Below are 20,567 nucleotides of genomic sequence, written 5' to 3'. Positions count from 1 at the left end.
CCTCCCCCTCTTGCTGACCCCTCTTTGTCGTCGATGATGGTCTGCAATCCATCTTCTTCTCCACGTTCCATTTCCTACAAAGACTTGATGATTTCGACTTCCATGATGATGATATTACTATTGGTTTATTGGAAGGCGTTCCAACCATTGATTTCCCCGATCGAGTCTAAGCTCGTGCCATTAAAAGCATGAAACTCACCTTTTTTGTCAAAGTCCTGGGACGCCAGATTGGCTACAATACTCTCTAAAATCGAATCTACAATTTATGGAAACCGACTCATACTCCCAAGTTGATTGACATAGAGAATGATATTTTCCCGATTAGGTTCAAGGATCGTGGAGACTATCTCAAAGTTTTAACCGAAGGTTCCTGGACTATATTTGGTCATTACATAGCAATTGAATATTGATCCGTTGATATCAACCCTTCTCGAGCTTCTCCTAGCTGCCTTATGGCTTGGATTGCCTCCCCGGATCACCAATCACTCTCTACAAATGCAGTTTCATTGAAGCCATTAGTACTCAAATTGGATCCGTTATCAAAATCGATTTCCAAATGGTTAATGGTTACAGAGACTGATTTGCTTGTATGACAGTTAGCATCAACCTTTGAAAACCTTTAATTTCAAAACTTATCATCAATGGTCGCCTGCAAATTATTGAATATGAGTCTCTCCCAACGATTTGCTTCCAATGTGGAATCTATGATCACCCTAAAGATATTTGCCCAAAGCTTCAGGAACAAAATGTCGCAGAACCAGAACCCATGCAACAAGAAAACAGTGAACTAGAACCTCCAATCCTGGAAAATCCAGCACCGACCGGCCCTTTCGGTCCAGGGTTGTTAGTGGAACGGAAGAAATGACCATCACGCGCTAAATCATCCGCCAATCATGCTGATAATATCCCAGATCCTATTTTGCCAAAAAATAATCCTATTTTTTAGACGATTCCCCAAAATCAATCGGTTGTCTCCAATTTTCAATTAACTCTGAAATATTCCAACGATGTTGTCCAAGAGCAAATCTCTCCTCAGGATTCCGCGCAAATCAACACCAGCCCCATTAATGTTACTCGAATTAATTCCAAGGCTAAAAGGAAATCGGTTGTTTCAAAAAAAAACTTTCTTACCCACATGTCCTAAAAATCCAGGTATTTTGCTCAATAAAAATTCTAAAAGTAAACATGCTTTTAGCCTTGCTCCCATGTAGGGAACACATTCTTTGCAAAGTCGTGGTTATGAGATCTCTTTAAACAAAGACAAAATCTTTAGCTCTTCTTGATCAATCAAAACACTAAGTCGTCCATCTTGATGACAGTTGTCACCAGTAAATTCTAGTTGCTGCCTATACAGGGGGCAATCTGATAATGGCCAAGAGGCCATGGTTGAATAAACCACTATTTGTAGTCTCCTTTCTCCATTTGTTATCTATGAATCTCAAGTTTTTTTTATGTGGAACGCTCAAGGTTGCAGCCATCGTAACTTCAATCGTGTTTCTCGCAAATTTTTGCGGGACAATAATCCTGAAATTGTGGGTTTCGTTGAACCTCACATTAGCTTAGACAGTGCTAATAAAGCCATAAAAATTGGTAGGGGATGATAGCAGAGTGATGAACTTTTCTCGTAGTTGAAGAATCAAACTTAGGGGTCTAGACTCAATCAAAGAACGAGATGTAATATGAATTAGATTGTTGTCGCAATCTAGAGTTTTGAATGGGGAAGAATGTTGCTATAAAATTAAAATAAGAACACAAGATTAAGACAATGAATATTAAGACAACGAAAACAAAACGATAAATGAATAAAGATAAGGAAACTTAGCTAAAATTAGGGTTTTGGCGTTGATGAGCGATAATATTGATTTGACGATGATGATGATGGTTATTGATAGATAGTTGTCTTATGAACCCTACTAGCCACAATTGACTAGACAAATTCGATAATCGACTATAACCAGCTCTCCTAATCACAATGAGAAGGCAAACTGGAATGTGAAGATCTCTCTAATGAAGAACTTAATGATGATAAATGCTTCGAAAGCACAAGGCAATAAGTACTTGCAAAAACAAACTCTCATTGTATTATTAATCAAAGAAATCTTATTTACAATGGTGAATTGAAGTAACTGCTGAATAAAATAATAATAAACTAAAGATAATTTTTTAATTCTATCATATTTCTTAATAAAATAATAATAAACTAAAGATAATGTTTTAAATCTATCTCAATCTCTAATAAAATAATAAATTGAATACTAAAAGATAATCATCATCCTATATTAAATTGTATTACAAATAATCAATAAAACTATTGAAAATTTGTAATATTTAAAAAATCCCATATTAATCACATATAGGAATTTTTGCATGCATTGTCTTCACTAAAATGGATGTATCTTGAGTTCCCAACATCGAATTATCGGGTTTCAAGTGCCATTGGAAAGGTAAGAGACTGAAGATCGTATCTAGACATGTCAAACAAATAACAATCGGATCCCATTCAAATTGTCATTTGAAATATACTGATGTTCTAGTCTCGTATAGTATTTAGAATACATGCTTTCGGATCATCCGATCATCAGTCAAAGCCGAAACTATATTGAAAATACAGCCTCGAAGCTCCTTAATTAGTACCATAGTCTACCATCAAAAGTCTTCAGAGTAGTTGTATTGTACTCGTAATCCAGGTTAACTCGATACTCATTCAGTCAATTCATTCCATAATCAAAACGAAATCCTCCAAAGGAAGCTCCATATGACCAGTAAGAAAAATTTCTCCTTGAACCTCCAGAAGACAACATCAAAATACTTTATTCACAACCACTAGTTATCCTACTATGCTCATAACTGTAACATCACTCTCGATGTCCTCGATCAAAATTTCAAGGTCTCAGGATACATAGCTCGAAACATAAGAGTGGGTGGAACAGTTGTCTAGCAATGAAAAGTATGGAATAAATAAATAGTGAAAGTACATGTGATAACCTCTAGCTCATCTATGTCATCCCTACGTCTAGTAGTATACAAAAAAGATGACTGTCTAGCATCACATATAATTGGCCTTGTACTCTACTGTGAACATGCTTTACTATCAATCTTGGAAGCAGATCAAAGCTCTTTCCTGGCTATGACCTCACCTAGGGTCTGAATAAAAACCTGAGAACGTGCACAAGTTTGGGTAGATGTATGCTTTGTCGAACCTAGAAGTGGGCAATTCCTCATAAAATGACCACTGGATCTACAACAGAAGCAAGCACTTGTCTTCTTATGACACTTTCCCATGTATCAATTTCTACAAAACTTGTAAACATGCACCTGAAAAAAACCCGATGAATCACCTCAACTAATAGTTGGAGGATCTACTAGAAGAAAAATGTCTATAGTCGAATAAGAGAATCTAACAGCTCGACCCCACCCATGAGAAGGATCGATGACCTCGTTTGACGCTCATAAAGAATGATCATTGGGCTCACTACACGAAGGTTAAACTTAATATTAAATTTGGCACTGGAGTACCACACACAATTAAACTTGTAAAAATTTATTGACATGGATTCTGTAGCAAATTTTGAAACATTTTTTAGAACAATATTTTTATTTAAGACATTTTCCATAGTATAAGATTTTAAAAAATCAAAAATTCTAATAACAATCAAATATAAACCCCTAAACCTAGTCTATAAATTACGACTAGATCTAACAAATTACATTAAATTTCAAAAATCATTTATAAATCATAGTAATAATAATGAGGTCAATTCGAGTAATACATAAAAGTATATGAGTAAGACAACACATCTTTTCTTAACAACTTGGTCAAAGGCAAAGCTATCATTGAGAAGTTCTTAACGAACATTCGATAATAACCTGCAAGACCTAGGAAACTACGAACTTTTGACACATTTTTTGGAATTTCTCAATATAATATAGCTTTTACTTTTTGAAGATCCACCCGAATCCCCTCTGCAGAAGCCAAATGTCCAAGAAAGGTTACTTCTGATAACCAAAACTCACACTTAGATAGCTTAGCATAAAGCTTATTGTTTCGTAGTGTTTGAAGAATCAACCACAGATGAGCATCATGCTCCTCATTTTTCTTTGAATACACCAAGATATCGTCAATAAAGACAACTATGAATTAATTGAGATAGGGTTGAAACACTCTATTCATAAGATCTATAAACGTAATAGATGCATTAGATAACCCAAACGGAATAACTACGAATTCATAATGACCATACCTCATCCTAAAAGTTGTATTTTCAATGTCTTTCTCTTGAATCTTCAACTGGTGATAACCAGAACGCAGATCGATCTTGGAAAATACCAAACCTCCCTTAGTTGATCAAACAAATCATCAATTCTTGGGAGATGATACTTATTCTTTATGGTCACCTTATTGAGCTGTCAATAATCAATGCAGAGATGCATCAAACCATCTTTCTTCTTTATAAATTGTATCGGCGCACCCCAAGGTGATACACTAGGTCTGATGAATCCTTTATCCAAAATCTCTTGCAACTAAGACTTTAGCTCACTCAGTTATTTTGGGGCCATTAAGGGGCCATCAAAATTGGTGATAATCCTACTAAAATCTCAATTTGAAACTTGACCTCTATATCTGGAGGTAATCCTGGTAATTCCTCAAGAAATAATTCTGAAAACTCTCAGACAGTTGGAATGTCTTCCAATCTTCTTTCCTTGAATCGAGTATCGATCACATTGGTGATGAAAGCTTGACACCCTTGTATCATTAGCTTCTTAGCTGACATTACTAATATCACATTAGCTAAGGGATTTAGTCTCTCGCTGATCACACTAACTTTTGATCCATCAGTACTTCTCAAAACAGTTCGCTTTAATCAATAATCAATATTGGCGTGATAATGGTACAACCAATCCATTCCCAAGATAACCTCGAACTCATCAAAGGTTAATTCCATTAGATTAACAGGGAATTCAATTATCTGAATCTTTATAGGACACCGTCGACAAATTTGTTTCACCTGAGCACTATGTCCTAATGGGTTAGTCACAATCACCTCACTACTAATATGTTCTAATTGAATTCTCAAATCATTCACCAGTTTACTACTAATGTAAGAGTAATTCGATCTTAGATCAATCAAAACTAAAATAGTTTACCAGCTAACCGAAAAGTACCTGCAATGATTTCAGGATCATCACAATCTTCACTGGTCTTAAGATTGTACACTCGAGAAGTAGAGAACACTTCAGGTTGAGTGGTCGACTCGGATTGATTCCTTCATCTACCTCGTCCTCTACCTCTCAAAAGGGCAGTAGCAGATCTCTCAGTTTGTACAGGCTCTTCGGTCATCATTGAGCACTCCTGAATAAAATGTATTCTCCCCATACTTAAAACATGCTCCGGAGATTCTTTGACACATACCACTATGTTGTTTACCACAATACTGAGATTGATTTGACTTTTCCACCCCAGATTCCACTGATTGATTCTGTCTAGCTCTTCCAGGATTAGATCTACTACCTGAGGATGCAACTGACTCCGATCTAGTCTGAGGTCAAAAATGCAAACCTCGACTTTTCTTCGATTGTGATGCACTTGACATGGCACGAACTCTCTTATTTCACTGGGTCTTTTTCTCCCAAAATATCTCATTGTGAGCTCACTTCAAGGCTTTAGCTCGATTCACTACCTTTTGGAAAGTAGAAAGGTTCAGTGCTAACATCAACTCTTTCAATCGGGGGTGTAAACCCTCAACAAACCAATCACATGAGTCTTTTTCTGTAGGGACTAACTCTTCTGCAAATCTGTTCAGCATGTTGAACTCGCACTCGTACTCATACATAGTGCGATTCCCTTGCTTCAAACTCATAAATTCTTGTTTTATATGACAGATGAACTGATCATCGATGTACTTGTTCTTAAACTCTTCCAAAAAGAACGACCATGTCACTTGGTCCCTTGTAGCTCACATCATCACATTAGTCCACCATATTCTTGCTTGTCCTCGCAGTAATGAAACTACCCCATCCAGCTTCTCCATTTCAGAGCAATTGAGACTCTTTATCATAATCTTAGTGTCGTTTAGACACAAATCAATAGCAAAGGGACCTTCCTCAGACTCTCCTTTAAATTCAAGTGCTCCTAGACTTCTAAGATCCTTAGCCACATTCATCTTAGGAGCTGAGGTAACAGACGGTTGGAAATGCATCAGAATCACGTCCAATTTCTGGAAAAAAGATCCCCTAATCTTGTATAGACATTCCTTGAGGTACCTGTTACTCACCTTGCCTACTTGGGGTAGGTAAATTACTGTTACCCTTGTTACTATCTCCCGCTTCACTTCGGGAGCCCTCATAGGCCGACATCTATTAAGATCAAATCACTATTCTATTAGTAAGGACATCATACTAATTACCTTATCAGATCAGAAAGATTTAACTTTTGGTTGGCATGTACATTTTTTAAAACAAAAATGACTTCATTTTGAACTTAAAATCAATTAAACCATAGCTCTGATACCAATAAATATAACACCCCAACACGTACCCGACCTAGATACGAATTCGAGGTGTCAGATTAACTTTTCAAAACATATTCTCTTGAAAAATGTATATAAAATTGAAATTCTAAATTGTATTTTAGTGGTGAAACCCTTACAATAAAATTTCTATTAAAAGTTGAAAATGAAAATACATCATTCGATAATTTATATAAATATAAGAGTGTATACTTACAAAACATATCAGATCATTACAATTTAAAGCTTGTAATACATCCCGGCAATTTAAAAATAAAAAGAAACCTACGATTTAATTTGTGATGATCTTATCTTTTGCGGTAGTATATTGTTCTTGCCTATCTTTAATCCTCTGTTTTCTTCGAACCTACGTGTGAAATAATCACACGCTAAGTCGTTGACTTAGTGATACAAATACGAGTATAATAAAACATTAGAAATATCATTTCTTACTCATCTCAGAGAAAACATTTCATATGAATTCAAGTTAAAATTCATAACAAGAAAGTATACTTTTAGGCATTGCTCAGTTTATATCACTTTCTTCTTAATAACCCAATGCATACTACTGAGAACTCTAGGTATTTGAGTACATTGAGGTTATGCACTAATGCAATCACTACTGCTCACATAAATTGCACTGAAGTGCCACATATTTGTCCCAAATAACCACATAGGATTGTCCCGAAGGACCACATAGTTTATGTGAGCATTTTTTATTATTCAGAGTGTATCTTGTTCACACAAGCACTTTCATATCGAGCATTTTTGTACAATCATATTCACATATCACATTGTCATAATCAAAACATAGCTTAAGAGATATAACTTGAATAAAGCATTGTAAATAAAAATATTGCATAAAAGAAATAAAAAATGAGTTGCCCTCACCTTTTCCCCACTGAAGTCTTAAATGAAATCCTTTTCAACTTTGGTTTAGTCTCTAGCTATATCACTTCGATTAATACGCTTTCGTTCCAAATCTACACATCATATATCTAAGATCAATACCAGTTTCCCAATGATGAATAACCAATTTGCATAAACATAATTGAAAATAAATTCCTAATTCAATATTTTAGACTGGATAGTATCGATACCCTTACTACAGTACCGATACTTCTCTTCTATGGTACCGATACCCACTTCGGTATCGATACCATTTTGACATTCTGGAATTTCATTTAAAAAATAGTATCGATACCTTCCTATTGGTATCGATACCTCCACCTCAGTATCGATACTTCTTCAATCAGTATAGATATTGTTCATCAGATTCTTACATTTTTCCTGCAATTTACCCTTATAGTATCGGTACTGTTCTTCCAGTACCGAAACCCTTACCCATATTTCACCTCTTTTACTTCGAATTTTACACATTCCTCAAAAAAATATTAAACTTTCAGCTCCATTCATACCCTCAAACTTGTCAACATTTATCCTAGTCAACATTTATCCAATAATCCCCTTATAACATCCAATTTCTTTATGAAATTCTTAAGAACTAAAGAAATCATACCATATTTTCAAACATGTTCTTAATCCTTTCTAATACTTTTAAATTCTTAATTAGATACTTGAGAATTCAAATTTATCAACCGAAATCCAAAACTAAACCATATAAACAATTCCCTTAAAAACCCATTTTTACAAATTCATCAATAATTCACTCATCTCTTAATTTTAATCAACCATAAGTTTTCCTTAAGCTTATATATCACCCCCAAAGACCAAAACCAACTTAAAGATTCAAGAAACAAACAACTTAAATGTAACTCACCTCATCTATCAAGTTACAGGAAGAGAAGGAGAAGAGAGAAGATAACCCAATAATCCAGATTTTTCATTTCCTTTCCTATTTCTTTACTCCACGTGTTATATGTCTCTTAAAAGGGAATATAAAATTCATTTACTTTAAAAAGACCATAATGCCCTTTCAATATCTCATCTTTGATATCAAGTCCTAAGCAAATTTCAAAAATTAGACCTTGAACTTTTCAATTTTTTCAACTTAAACCATAAAATTTTAAATTTGTACGTTTTCGTCACTGACCCGATGTTAGCAATAGTATTCCATTGAGGGATTGGGTCACACTCAATAGTTGACCTATGGGAAGTTATTAGCACAAGTTTGTTTTAACCTTAGGATTTTGGGTCCATAGATAGGAGAATAGATGATTGTTCCTTGTTGTGTCAAATGTGAACTCTAAGAAAATTTTTAGCCATAGAATCCTTCACCCTTTTGTGTTCCTGAGAGAAATATCCATGTGGGTTGTCTAGAGGGATATAAGGCTTTAAGGATGTTTTTGTACTGCTAGTAAAGGGTTAATGTGACCAACCCACAGAGATTTAGTAATCCCAAGTTTAACGTTAGAGATAACGATCTCCATGAGAGTGTTAAGAATATCCAGGCTACTCTTGCCAGTGTAGCGATCACCATGTCATAAAAAACATAAGGATATGTCTCAACTAGCACCAAGGTATTTCATTTGCTAACTGGAGTAGATGCCCCAAGTACTCGCGAGGATTAAGTTAACCAGGGGTACATTCCAATGCATCAATTCTAGAATTTCACCCTAGGTACTCAGGGTACTATAGGTATGTTAGTGGATTGTGAGTCTCGAGGTGCAAGGAACCCTTTGATGTCACCATGATTTATTTTTTCATGAATAGTAAGTAAATCAGCTAAATGAGCCAAGCCTCATTAGTGATGTCTTCGTGTTGGTATATGAGCGCGAGCTATATACAACACAAAGCAGTATGCAATATTGTGAAGTACCATGGATTTTAGTGCTCATGATTAAAGGAAATCAAGTACGTTAAGCGTCATTTGACTAGGGTTAGTCCTCATTGAATAGCTCAGTAGTGTTAAGTGACAGTGAGTGTAAGACATAGAGTCGTAGGACCCTTAAGCCAGAATACGATTGCAAGTGATCTCTCTAATAGAGCTGAATTTTGCTAGTTTTACTCGGTAAGGGGTCAATTTCCAGTTGCGAGCATCTTAGATGATCAATCATGTGAGTAGCATGTATGTAAACCATAAGGTCAATGAGAAATAGTCAGGTAGTGGGGATGAGTATTGGATAATAGTTTTACAGTAGAAGCATAGAGAGATCAACATTAGAAAATCAAGAATTATCATCATATCTTCCATAGTCGATATCGAGACCATATTGGAAAGTTTCCGTAAGACCTTGACAATAACCCCGTAAAAAGGATTTATTTCATACCTTTTTACTTATGTTATTGATTGTTTAAGAGCCCATTGCATCACATTTAGTTGCATTTAGGTCATTTAGTTGCATGTGGTGGTGATGTTTTGCTTCAACATTTTAATGAAAAATTGGTATTACTTAAATGGGAAATTTTATGCTTTAATGCTGATGTACAAGTGAATAAGGTTGAAGAAAGAGTGGTGAATTTTTGGAGCATACTGGGTGAAGAGACTCGATAAAATGCTATAGCATTCTGGATCGCATTCTTGGGAAGAAAAGACAAAAAGTAAGAAGATGTTTTTATGAGAGCTACTAATTGTTCATGTTCACACATGAATTCCTCTACCAGATGCCTTTGTGAGGACAACATGCCAACCTAGCCTACCCTTCACGTGAAGGAAATGATAACAAAGGTATAAAGGGAATTTTTGCACTAAACCCTAGGGATTCCCCTACTATAATAGATAAGGATGCCCTACATTTAAGGAGGGCTTTTGGAAGGGTGGGATAAGTAAGAGAAGAAAGGTGGTTGCACAAAGTTTTAATTTTTTCTTTATTTCTTCTTACTTTCGTGGTGTCCTCCATATCCAAGCTTCAAGGGAATAGAAAGCTAGACATTTAAGAGAAGCTAGCTTGCTAAGGCAGTTTAACGATATGGTTCGTTGAGAGTTTTCCTTCTCCCTTTTATGCTCTCACTTATTTATTCTATTTTTTGGGTTTGTAAAAAAACAAATGATAATGATCATGTTTTGAAACTCTCCATGAACTAACTTATTTGGTGTGGGTTTACTTGGATGATTTTGTTTTTTTAATGAATGGTTGATGTTTCCAAATTTAAAATGCTTGTTCTGTTCATTGTTTAAATGTTTAATTGTTTAGACTTGTGAGAACTTTTGAGAGTTAGCCATTTTCTAAGTTTTGGTGCCTAATATTGAGAGAGTTAGGTTAGATTAACGTGAAAAATGGGTCTAAGCTGGGAAGCAAGACTCTAACTCACCTTAGAGATAAGGAAAGGGCTTCAACAATTAAAAGGGGTATAACTTAGTCGATAGTATTATACTACAGCTCATACTGAAATATTTTGCCATAATGTTTTTGTTATTAGGTTCATTACTAGAGATAACCTAGGAACACTTTAGCAAACCATATTGAGCAAAATACTCATGGAAGACGTTAACCATTCTAGAGATAAGACGTAGGATTCCTTAGTGAACCTATCCATTTATCCCTATTGTAGCTTGTTTGAGATAGATTGTCAAGTCATCTTATTTTATACTCCAATGCTAAACTTTACTTGCTTTAGCATTCTTTACAGTTTGTCTTTAGCATGGGCTTGGTTGAGTGGAGTCAACATATCTGACTTGATAGAATTTTGGTTTGATATGTGTAAAAGAATTTTGCTGCGGTATAATCTGCCCAACATGAACACTCAACTCAAAAATGACATAAGATATTTTCTTCAAGCTGATGACGAGTCAATTTATGATTGTTGAGATTGATATAATGGTGTGAATGCTCCTACAAGAATGATGTTAGATTATTTAGCAAACAGAACTCTTCTGAATAAGTCACCAGAAGAATACTTTGATATTCTTGATAGGATAGCAAAGATTAACTATTAATTCCCTTCTTCAAGGATTGGAATGGGGAGAAAGACTCAAAGAACATTTGAGCTGGAGGCTAAAGATTCAATTTCAGCTTAATTGTCAACAATCATCAACATGTTAAATAATCTCCAACGTCCTAGTGAATTAAATGAAGAAAAGATGGCAAAATGCCAACAAGGGTTCAATATCTTCATCAAATACAAATTCGTAGGAAGCGACACTCTAAGATTTTATGGCGATTACAAAGGCTTTGTTACAAGATCACTCAACATATATTAATAACCAAAGAGCTTTATTACAAAGACAATGAGCATTATTGGAGAGCCATAGCTCATCTCTGAGAGCTTTGGAAATTCAAGTGGGTCAAATTGGTACAGTATTTCACGTTCACCCACTAGGCAGTCTGCCTAGTGATACCGAGGGCACTAAGAATCAAGGAAATAAGCAATGTAGTGATCTCACTCTAAGTAGTGGTACATAAATTAACTAAGGAGATAAGTTTGGGGGTAGGAAGATGGATAATTTAAACCCCAAAATTATGCAAGAAGAACCAAAAGTGTAAGAGGATAAGTCTTTGGAGAATGATGAAAAAAAGGTTTAACAAGTGAATATACTGATGATAGACAAATTAATGCTACGAAAAAAAAGATACCCTCACCAGTAGAAGAAAAAATTTGACCCCCACCACCGTTCTCTTAAATGCTGAAGAAGAAAAATCAAGACCTTCTATTCAAATGGTTCGTGATATCCTTGACCAGTTGTACATCAATGTCCTATCCCCAAACGCCATTGATCAAATGACCACCTATGTTAACCTTCTCAAGGCTATCTGATACTTGCACCACACTCCATAAAGCTAAGGATGATGAATTTACTATACCACTTGGCCCTATTACACGAGGTAAGACCAAACATCTTAAAGACAAGCTCTAAATTGCAGTTCAAGCATTCATCCGTAAGGGTCTAGTAGGAGCATATTTGAAACAACGTTTTGAAGGGGATCCAATTGTTATCCGGTTAACATGTCTTCTGGAGATACAATCTTCTGTCTCTTATCTTTCCAATGGTTTTGAATCGCATCAATCTGATAACGGGAACCCAAGATATGTCCATTTTATTGAAGATAGGGCATGCAGGAAATCCTATACAGGATTAATATGTGATTTTGTAAATATTACGAATTTGCAATATTTATATTAATTATCGATAACTCCGTAAAAAGGTCATATTTTGGGACCTTTTCACTTAAGTTATTGAATGTGTAAGAGTTCATTTAGGACCATGTAGATGCATTTAGAAGCATTTTGGTGCATGTGGTGGAATTAGGTTTGCCGTGGCATTTTATTTTTAAAGTGGTGCTGCTTTATGAGAAAGGTGCTTGTCTAACGATGTGCAGGAATTGAGAGCAAGGGAAAGATAAAAGGAAATGCCGTGACATAAGAAGATTGCTGAGCAAAGTTAAAATGTCAAGTTCGACTGGCATTTCAAGAGCGAACAAAGTGAAAGAATATATTTTTGAAGCCATCTGTCCCCTACTTTCCGAGATCTCTACCTGAGAAATCTTCCTCGAAGATCCGTCTAAAGGGATCAGCGCTGCTACAGCCGATCCTGTTGACCACGCCACCTACTCTGCAGATCCTATCTGTCCTTGGGCTTCTGCAGTGAGATCATGCCGGGTACTCAGCCAGCAACCCAGGCTGCATCATAGCCAGATCTACCCGATCCCCAAGTAAATTAACTATGGTTTAGGGATATCCTAGGAAAGTCAACACCAAATCCTAGGGTTAATTTTCTCCTATAAATAGAGGATGAAGCCACAATGAAGAAGACTTTATATCTACGCTGATTTGAGCTTAAAAAGTTAGATAGAGAAGGTCTCACTTTTCTCCGTCAATCCTACTTGCCGTGGCATTTCTCCATGACAAGCTTGAGAAGTGGTGTTCTAAGAATCCGAGAGGAGCTAGTTCGCTGGGGGAAGTTCTTGGTGGCCGAGGGAAGTTTCGAAAGTGCACGTCGAAGGCTTTTTATCCTCCCCTTAGTTCTTTTCTTTCATATTTTGTTATTGGGTTATAAGGAATGAATAAAACTTGCTTTGTGCTTGTTTATTTCGAACCCCACCATGAACTAAACCTATTTGGTGGGAGTTCACTTGGATGTTTAAGTTTTATTTCAATGAATGGTTACATTTTATATGCTATAATCTATTTTGTTTATGATACTTATTGCCTTAAGGTTGTAGGAGCTACGAGAGTAGCCATTCTTTAGGATATTCTTTGGGTTTGAGAGAATACCGAGATAGCACATCCTTAGTGCTCGAGAGAAACTAGGGAGGAACTACATAAACAAGGGGTTCTAGGTAGTAACTAGGCCTAATCCACCTTATAGATAAGGCTAGGATTTCATTCGACTAATAGAAGTTGTGCATGAACGATATGTTAGATGTTAATGCTGCCGTAAAAAGGTATTGCCAAATATATCCTGTTATCTGGACTAATAGGATCACTGCAGGGGCTTACGCCAATCGGTTTTGCTAGGGCATCTTCAATCTGTCGAGTCCCTTACTAGAGATAGCATAAGGCACTTTAGGAGAATCTGTCGGGAAGAAGAGGGATAAAGATTAAACCATTTGGAGAAATAGACTTAGATTTTCCTAGTGACTCCCATCATTCATTCCCATAGCAGCTTGTCGTGTGAGAAAGCTAAAGTCCTATACATTAAATCCAGTATTTATATTTTATTTTGCCTTGACATTTCCATTTGTTACACATATCACAATTGTATTTGCCATAACATTTCCATCCAACTTGCCACGAAAAATTCAATTGCGACCACACTACCACCATTTCATTTCTACATCAGTCATTCCATTTTGCCACAACATTTTCATTTGTACATACCACCACTAACTTTACTTAAGTGACAAAGTAAGGTGCCTTGACAAACCTATTTGATTTTCTCAATTCCCTGTGGAGACATTACTCAACTTATCAATGTATTACTTGTTCGATTGTGTATACTTGCACATATATCGGCACCCATTTATAGTACTCACAAAGAGCGGACAAGTTTTTGGCGCCGTTGTCGGGGACTTGGCAACTGGAAGTTAAATTGTTTTGTCATAGCATTTTTATTTTACTTTTTTATATTTCTTTTATATAGTTTTACCTTTTATTTTTCTTATCTTTTTCAGGTTTTTCTTGGTGTATGACCAGAGGACAACCGAACGATCCAGTAGAACCGGTTGAACCTGAGATCGAGAGGCACTTTAGGAGAAGAAGACAAGCTCAATGTGCAAATATGTATCAAATCGGAAATCAGGGCATTGGTCATGAGGATGATCATAATGCCGAGAAATCGAAATGCTGGGAATGCAGTCAGACCTCGTGCCATTCGTGATCACTTAAACCTCATATTAGATGACTTAAATCCTGGAATTGTGGCAGCAGAAATTTAGGTAGCCTACTTCGAAGTCAAACCTTTCATGTTTAATATGCTGAATTCTATAGGACAGTTTGGGGAATGCCAAATGAAGATGCCATGCATCATATTCGTAACTTCTTGGAGGTATGCGATTCTTTTCGCCAGCAAGGAGTGCACGAAGATTTATGAAATTAAAGCTATTTCCATATTCTCTGCGTGACCGAGAAAGGGTGTGGTTGAGTGGTGTTCCAGCGGGTTCAATGGAATCGTGGACTGATCTGTGCAAAAAACTTTTACTACGGTATAATCCTCCGAACATGAACACCCAACTGAGGAATGACATCGCTTCTTTTCGTCAGGCTGATGACGAATCGATGTATGAGTGCTGGGATCGATACAAAAGATTGCTTCGTAAATATTTGAATCATAGTTTTCAAGATTGGACACAAGTGGTGATGTTCTATAATGGAGTAAATGTGCCCACGAGGATGATGCTAGATGCCTCGGCAAATGGGACATTACTTGATAAATCACCATCAGAGGCATTTGACATTCTGGATAGGATTGTCACCAACGATTATCAATTTCCATCTACAAGGCTTGGAATTGGCCGCAAATCACATGGAGCTTTCGAGATAGATTCTAAAGATTCGGTGTCCGTCCAACTTGCTGCTATCACCAATATGTTGAGGAATTTGCAAAGGCCAAGTGAGGTAAGAGAAGTGAAGGTAGCCAATTCAACATGTTTATTATGCCATGGCAATCACAATGAGAGTGATTGCCCGACCAATCAAGAATCTATCAACTATGTAGGCAACTTCAACTGAGGCAACAACAACCCCTATTCCAACACATATAATCCTAGATGGCGTCAACATCCAAACTTTTCATGGGGAAATCAAGGAACCAACAATGCTCATCAACCAGCTCAGCATCAGAATTTCAATGGCTCACAGGGTTTTTAATCGAATATGCCATGGCATAATTCAAACAAGGGAGAGCCATCTTCATCGAATACCAGTTCTTTGGAGGCCACAATGCAAGAGTTCATAGAAACAATGAAGACAATGCTGCAAGACCATGCGACCTCCATCAAAAATCAAGGAGCTCTACTCCAAAGCCATTGTTCGTCGCTAAGGGCGTTGGAGAGTCAGGTTGGTCAAATTACCACGAAATTACAAGAACGTCGACCAGGACATCTGCCGAGTGACACTGAAGTCACAAAACCTCATGGAAAAGAGCAATGCAGTGTGCTAACTCTCCAAAGTGGTACACAAATTAATGTTGAAAACAAGTTTGGGGGAAGACCGAAGGATAATTCACCCCCTGAGACCGTGCAAGTAGAATAAAAAGTACTAGAACAAGCACCAGTGGAAGAGGAAAAATATGAGGCTATGGAACAATTGCCTATGTATGCTAAATTCCTTAAGGAAATTGTTACCAAGAAGAGAAAGGTTGAGCAGTACGAGACAATTGCCACGGCAAAAGAATTTTACTCTTCCTTAAGAAAACTGCCACAGAAGAGACATGATCCAGGAAGTTTTATCATCCCATGTTCGATAGGAGACAAATTTGTTGGGAAGGAACTATATGACCTTGGCTCAAGTGTGAACTTGATGTCTAAGTCAATTTTCGTGAAGCTTGGGATAGGAAATGCGAGACCCACATCTGTCATCTTACAATTAGCCGATCATTCACATGTATGTCCCGAAGGGCAAATTGAAGATGTCATCGTGCGGGTTGACAAATTCGTTTTTCCAGTCGATTTTTTTATTCTGGACTATGAGGTCGACGCCACAACACCCATCATTTTGAGGAGACCCTTCCTAGCTATCGGTTTTATTCTCATCGACTGTGAGAGGGGCGAGCTAACCATGGGAGTGGTCGATCAACATGTCACTATGAATGTCTTTCGACCTCTCAAATACATGGAAGACTTTGAAGAATGCCAAAGCATTTTAGAAGTGGATACAATGATCACAAGAGAAGCAGATCAATTTTGCCAGGATAATTGCATTCAGCTGAGACCTGATGAGGGGATATTTGAAGACTTAAAGGTTGGAGAGCCTAATGATTTTTATACCGAGGAACAGCAGGCTAGCTTCCTCAAAGCTAGACCAGGTACGCATTCTGAACCTTTGAATTTTAAAGAGTTTGTTCTTCCCAAGCCCTCATTACAACATGCTCCTACCCTAGAACTTAAGAATTTGTCACAACACCTTAAATATGCTTATCTGGGTAGTAATGAAACTTTGCTTGTGATGAAAGAGATTCTCAAATGGCTTGACGCTGGAGTGATTTACCCCATATTGGATAGTTCTTGGGTGAGTCCCGTTTAATGTGTGCCAAAGAAGGGAGGTACGACCGTGGTGACTAGTGAAGACAACAAGTTACTACCCACACGTATTGTCACCAGGTGGCGAATCTGCATGGACTAGCGCAAGCTCAACAAGGCCACCAAGAATGATCACTTCCCTTTGTCGTTCATCAATCAAATGTTGGATCGACTTCATGGCAAGGCATTTTACTGTTTCTTGGATGGATACTCGGGGTATAATCAAATTTCCATCGCACTAGAGGACCAAGGAAGACAACGTTCATGTGTCCCTATGGCACTTATGCCTTTCAATGAATGCCTTTTGGACTCTGTAATGCCCCGACAACTTTTCAACGTTACATGCAAGCCATATTTTTAGACATGGTTGAGGACTTTTTGGAAATATTTATGGATGATTTTTCTGTTTCTAGAGATGACTTTCAAAAATGCATCGGCAATTTGGCAAAGGTATGTAAGCGATGCGAGGAGGTCGATCTCGTATTGAATTGGGAAAAATGCCACTTCATGGTGACTGAAGGCATTGTTCTAGGCCATAAAATTTCTACAAAGGGCATTGAGGTAGACAAAGCCAAGATCGAGGTGATCGAGAAGCTACCCCCACCAAATTCTATCAAGGGCATTTTGAGTTTCCTTGGACATGTCGAATTTTATAGACGATTCATCAAGGACTTTCCACGATATCCAAGCCCTTGTGCACCCTGCTACAACAGAACCAGACGTTTTTCTTCGATCAAAAATGCCATGGTGCTTTCAAAGAGCTGAAGCAAAGACTTATCTCTGCACTGATTGTAGTCCCCCTAGATTGTACGGCACCGTTCGAATTAATGTGTGATGCAAGTGATTTTTTCGTGGGAGCTGTGCTTGGGCAAAGTAGAGGTAAAATTTTCATGTTATATATTATGCTAGCCGTACATTAAGTGAGGCACAATTACTTGTTGTGGTATTTGCATTTGACAAATTTAGGCCATACTTGATAGGCACCAAAGTCATATTCACATCGATCACTCAGCTATAAAATACTTAGTGAACAAGAAAGATGCCAAGCCTAGACTTATTAGGTGGTTATTACTACTGCAAGAATTCGACTTAGAGGTAATTGATAGGAAATGTACTGAGAACCAGGTTGCAAATCATTTATCCAGGCTTGAAAACATTTCAGAATGCCATGACATTTTTTATATTAAGGAAGAATTTTTTGATGAGAAAATTTTATATTCCACGATAATTCTGTGGTACGCTGACCTTATTAATTTTCTTGTTAGTGGTGTTTTTCCTTATGAATTGAACAACCAGGGTACGAAGAAGTTATATCATGATTCCAAGTTCTATTTTTGGGACGAAATGTACTTGTTCAAACAATATGCCGATCAAATGATTCGATGGTGTGTCCCCGAAGAGGTACAACGAGATATCTTACACCATTTCCACACAACACCCTATGCAGGGCATTTTGGAGGTGTGAGGACTGCTTCCAAGGTCCTCCAATCAGGCTTCTATTGGTCATCATGTTTAAGGATGCCCACGAATTTTGTAAAGCATGCGATAGATGCTAGCGCACTGGAAACATTTCCAGACGACACGAAATGCCACTATAAATATTTTGGAGATAGAGTTTTTTGATGTTTGGGGCATTGATTTCATGTGAAATTTCATCTTCTTTTGGAGACTTATACATTTTGCTTGCGGAAGCAATTGCCTCACCGAGAAATGACTCGAAGACGATGCTCAAGTTTCTTCACAAGAACATTTTCACTCGATTTGGAGAACCAAGGGCCATTATCAGTGACGAAGGCACCCACTTTGATAACAAGCTAATTGCCAAGGCATTACTGAAATATGGAGTGTGACATAAAATGGCCACGGCATATCACCCACAAACAAATGAGCAAGTTGAAGTGTCCAACCTTGAAATCAAGCAGATCCTCCAGAAGGTGGTGAACCCTAGAAGGAAAGACTGGTCCCCAAAACTTGATAAAGCACTCTGGGCCTACCAGAAGGCATTCAAAACACCTCTAGTAATGTATCCTTTCAAGATGGTATATGGAAAAGCCTGCCACCTGCAAGTTGAGCTAGAACATAAGGCATACTGGGTGATCAAGAAACTGAACTTTGAATCGTAACTAGCTGGGGAAAAATGGTTGCTCGATCTGAACGAGATGGAAGAGTTTCGAGCGCAAGCATACGAAAAATGCCAAGCTCTACAAAGAAAAAACCAAAAAGTGGCATGACAAAATACTTTTGCCAAGTCATTTTCATGTGGGCCAAAAAGTGCTCTTGTTTAACTCTAGGCTCAAACTCTTTCCTGGAAAAATGAAGTCATGATGGTCGGGACCATTCGAAGTCCAACATGTTTACCCATATGGTGCTATTGATATCAAGAACATGGACGATGGTCCCTCTTTAAAGTTAATGGCCAGAGCCTGAAGGCTTACCAAGGAGTCCCACCATTGCGTGACAAATCTGCGCTTCTCTTGCATAACGTCGATACTGGCCCAACATTTTAAGGATGTCGTTACATTTTAAATTACTCCTGTGCATAAATAATTTTACTTTGCTATTATTTTAGTATATCTTATTTTTAATTAATTGTTTTTATTTTATTTTTCTTGCAAAAATCATACCACGCAGCCAGCACATGAGGCGCATGGTGGAAGCAATGGAAATTTGGGCGGCAACAACAAAAGAAAAAGGAGGGAACACTATTCACTTTTTACTTTCACTTAGGATTAAATTTTTTTACTTTTTCTTTTTGTTTTCTTCCTGCCCATACCCCACCATCTTATTTAATATTCCCCCTAAATCTTTTTTTGTTCTTATATTCCTATCATTTTCACATTACTTTTTGACTTTTCTTTCTTCCATCTTCTTCTTCCCTTCTTTTGCACCGACAACCTCCATAGCCCCCAAAGCTTCAAGCTTTCTCACTTTTTCTTTGTTTTCCATTTTCACCATGGTGCTCATCCGTCCACCTCTACTATTGTATCTCTGCCACACTTCGTGGATGATGCTGCCCGAGACCGATTCCAAAACATAAAAAATCGAAGGGTATTTTTTGAGTTCGGGTTTGTCTTCTTCGATGAGGAGGAGGCTGGCTTAGGGAGCGACGTGCTGGACATTGTTAACAAGCACGCAGAAATTTGCCAAACACCCTGTCAATGTCAATGCATCGTTAGTGAAGGAATTTTACTCGAACATCATCGAACTGAACTAGTATACTGTTGTGGTTTATGGAATTTCTATTCGATTTACTCCCACTTCCATTAATCGTTACTTTAAATTGCAGGTTGTTGAAGACTGCCATACTACTTTCACGCAAGAAGCAGATAATGAAACATACCAAGACATTCTGGAAGACCTCTATCTTCTTGAAACCCAATGGAATGACCAGCAACTTAGCCGCAGGATTGTGGACCGAGAGCGGTTGCTACCGCAAGTAAAGTTGTGGAACTACTTTATGAAGCACAACCTTCTACCCACTTCC

The sequence above is a fragment of the Hibiscus syriacus genome, unplaced genomic scaffold, assembly GCF_006381635.1.
Source record: "Hibiscus syriacus cultivar Baekdansim isolate YM2019G1 unplaced genomic scaffold, ASM638163v2 tig00001713_pilon, whole genome shotgun sequence".
Classification (NCBI taxonomy): Eukaryota; Viridiplantae; Streptophyta; class Magnoliopsida; order Malvales; family Malvaceae; genus Hibiscus; species Hibiscus syriacus.
This window is presented reverse-complemented; position numbering follows the sequence as displayed.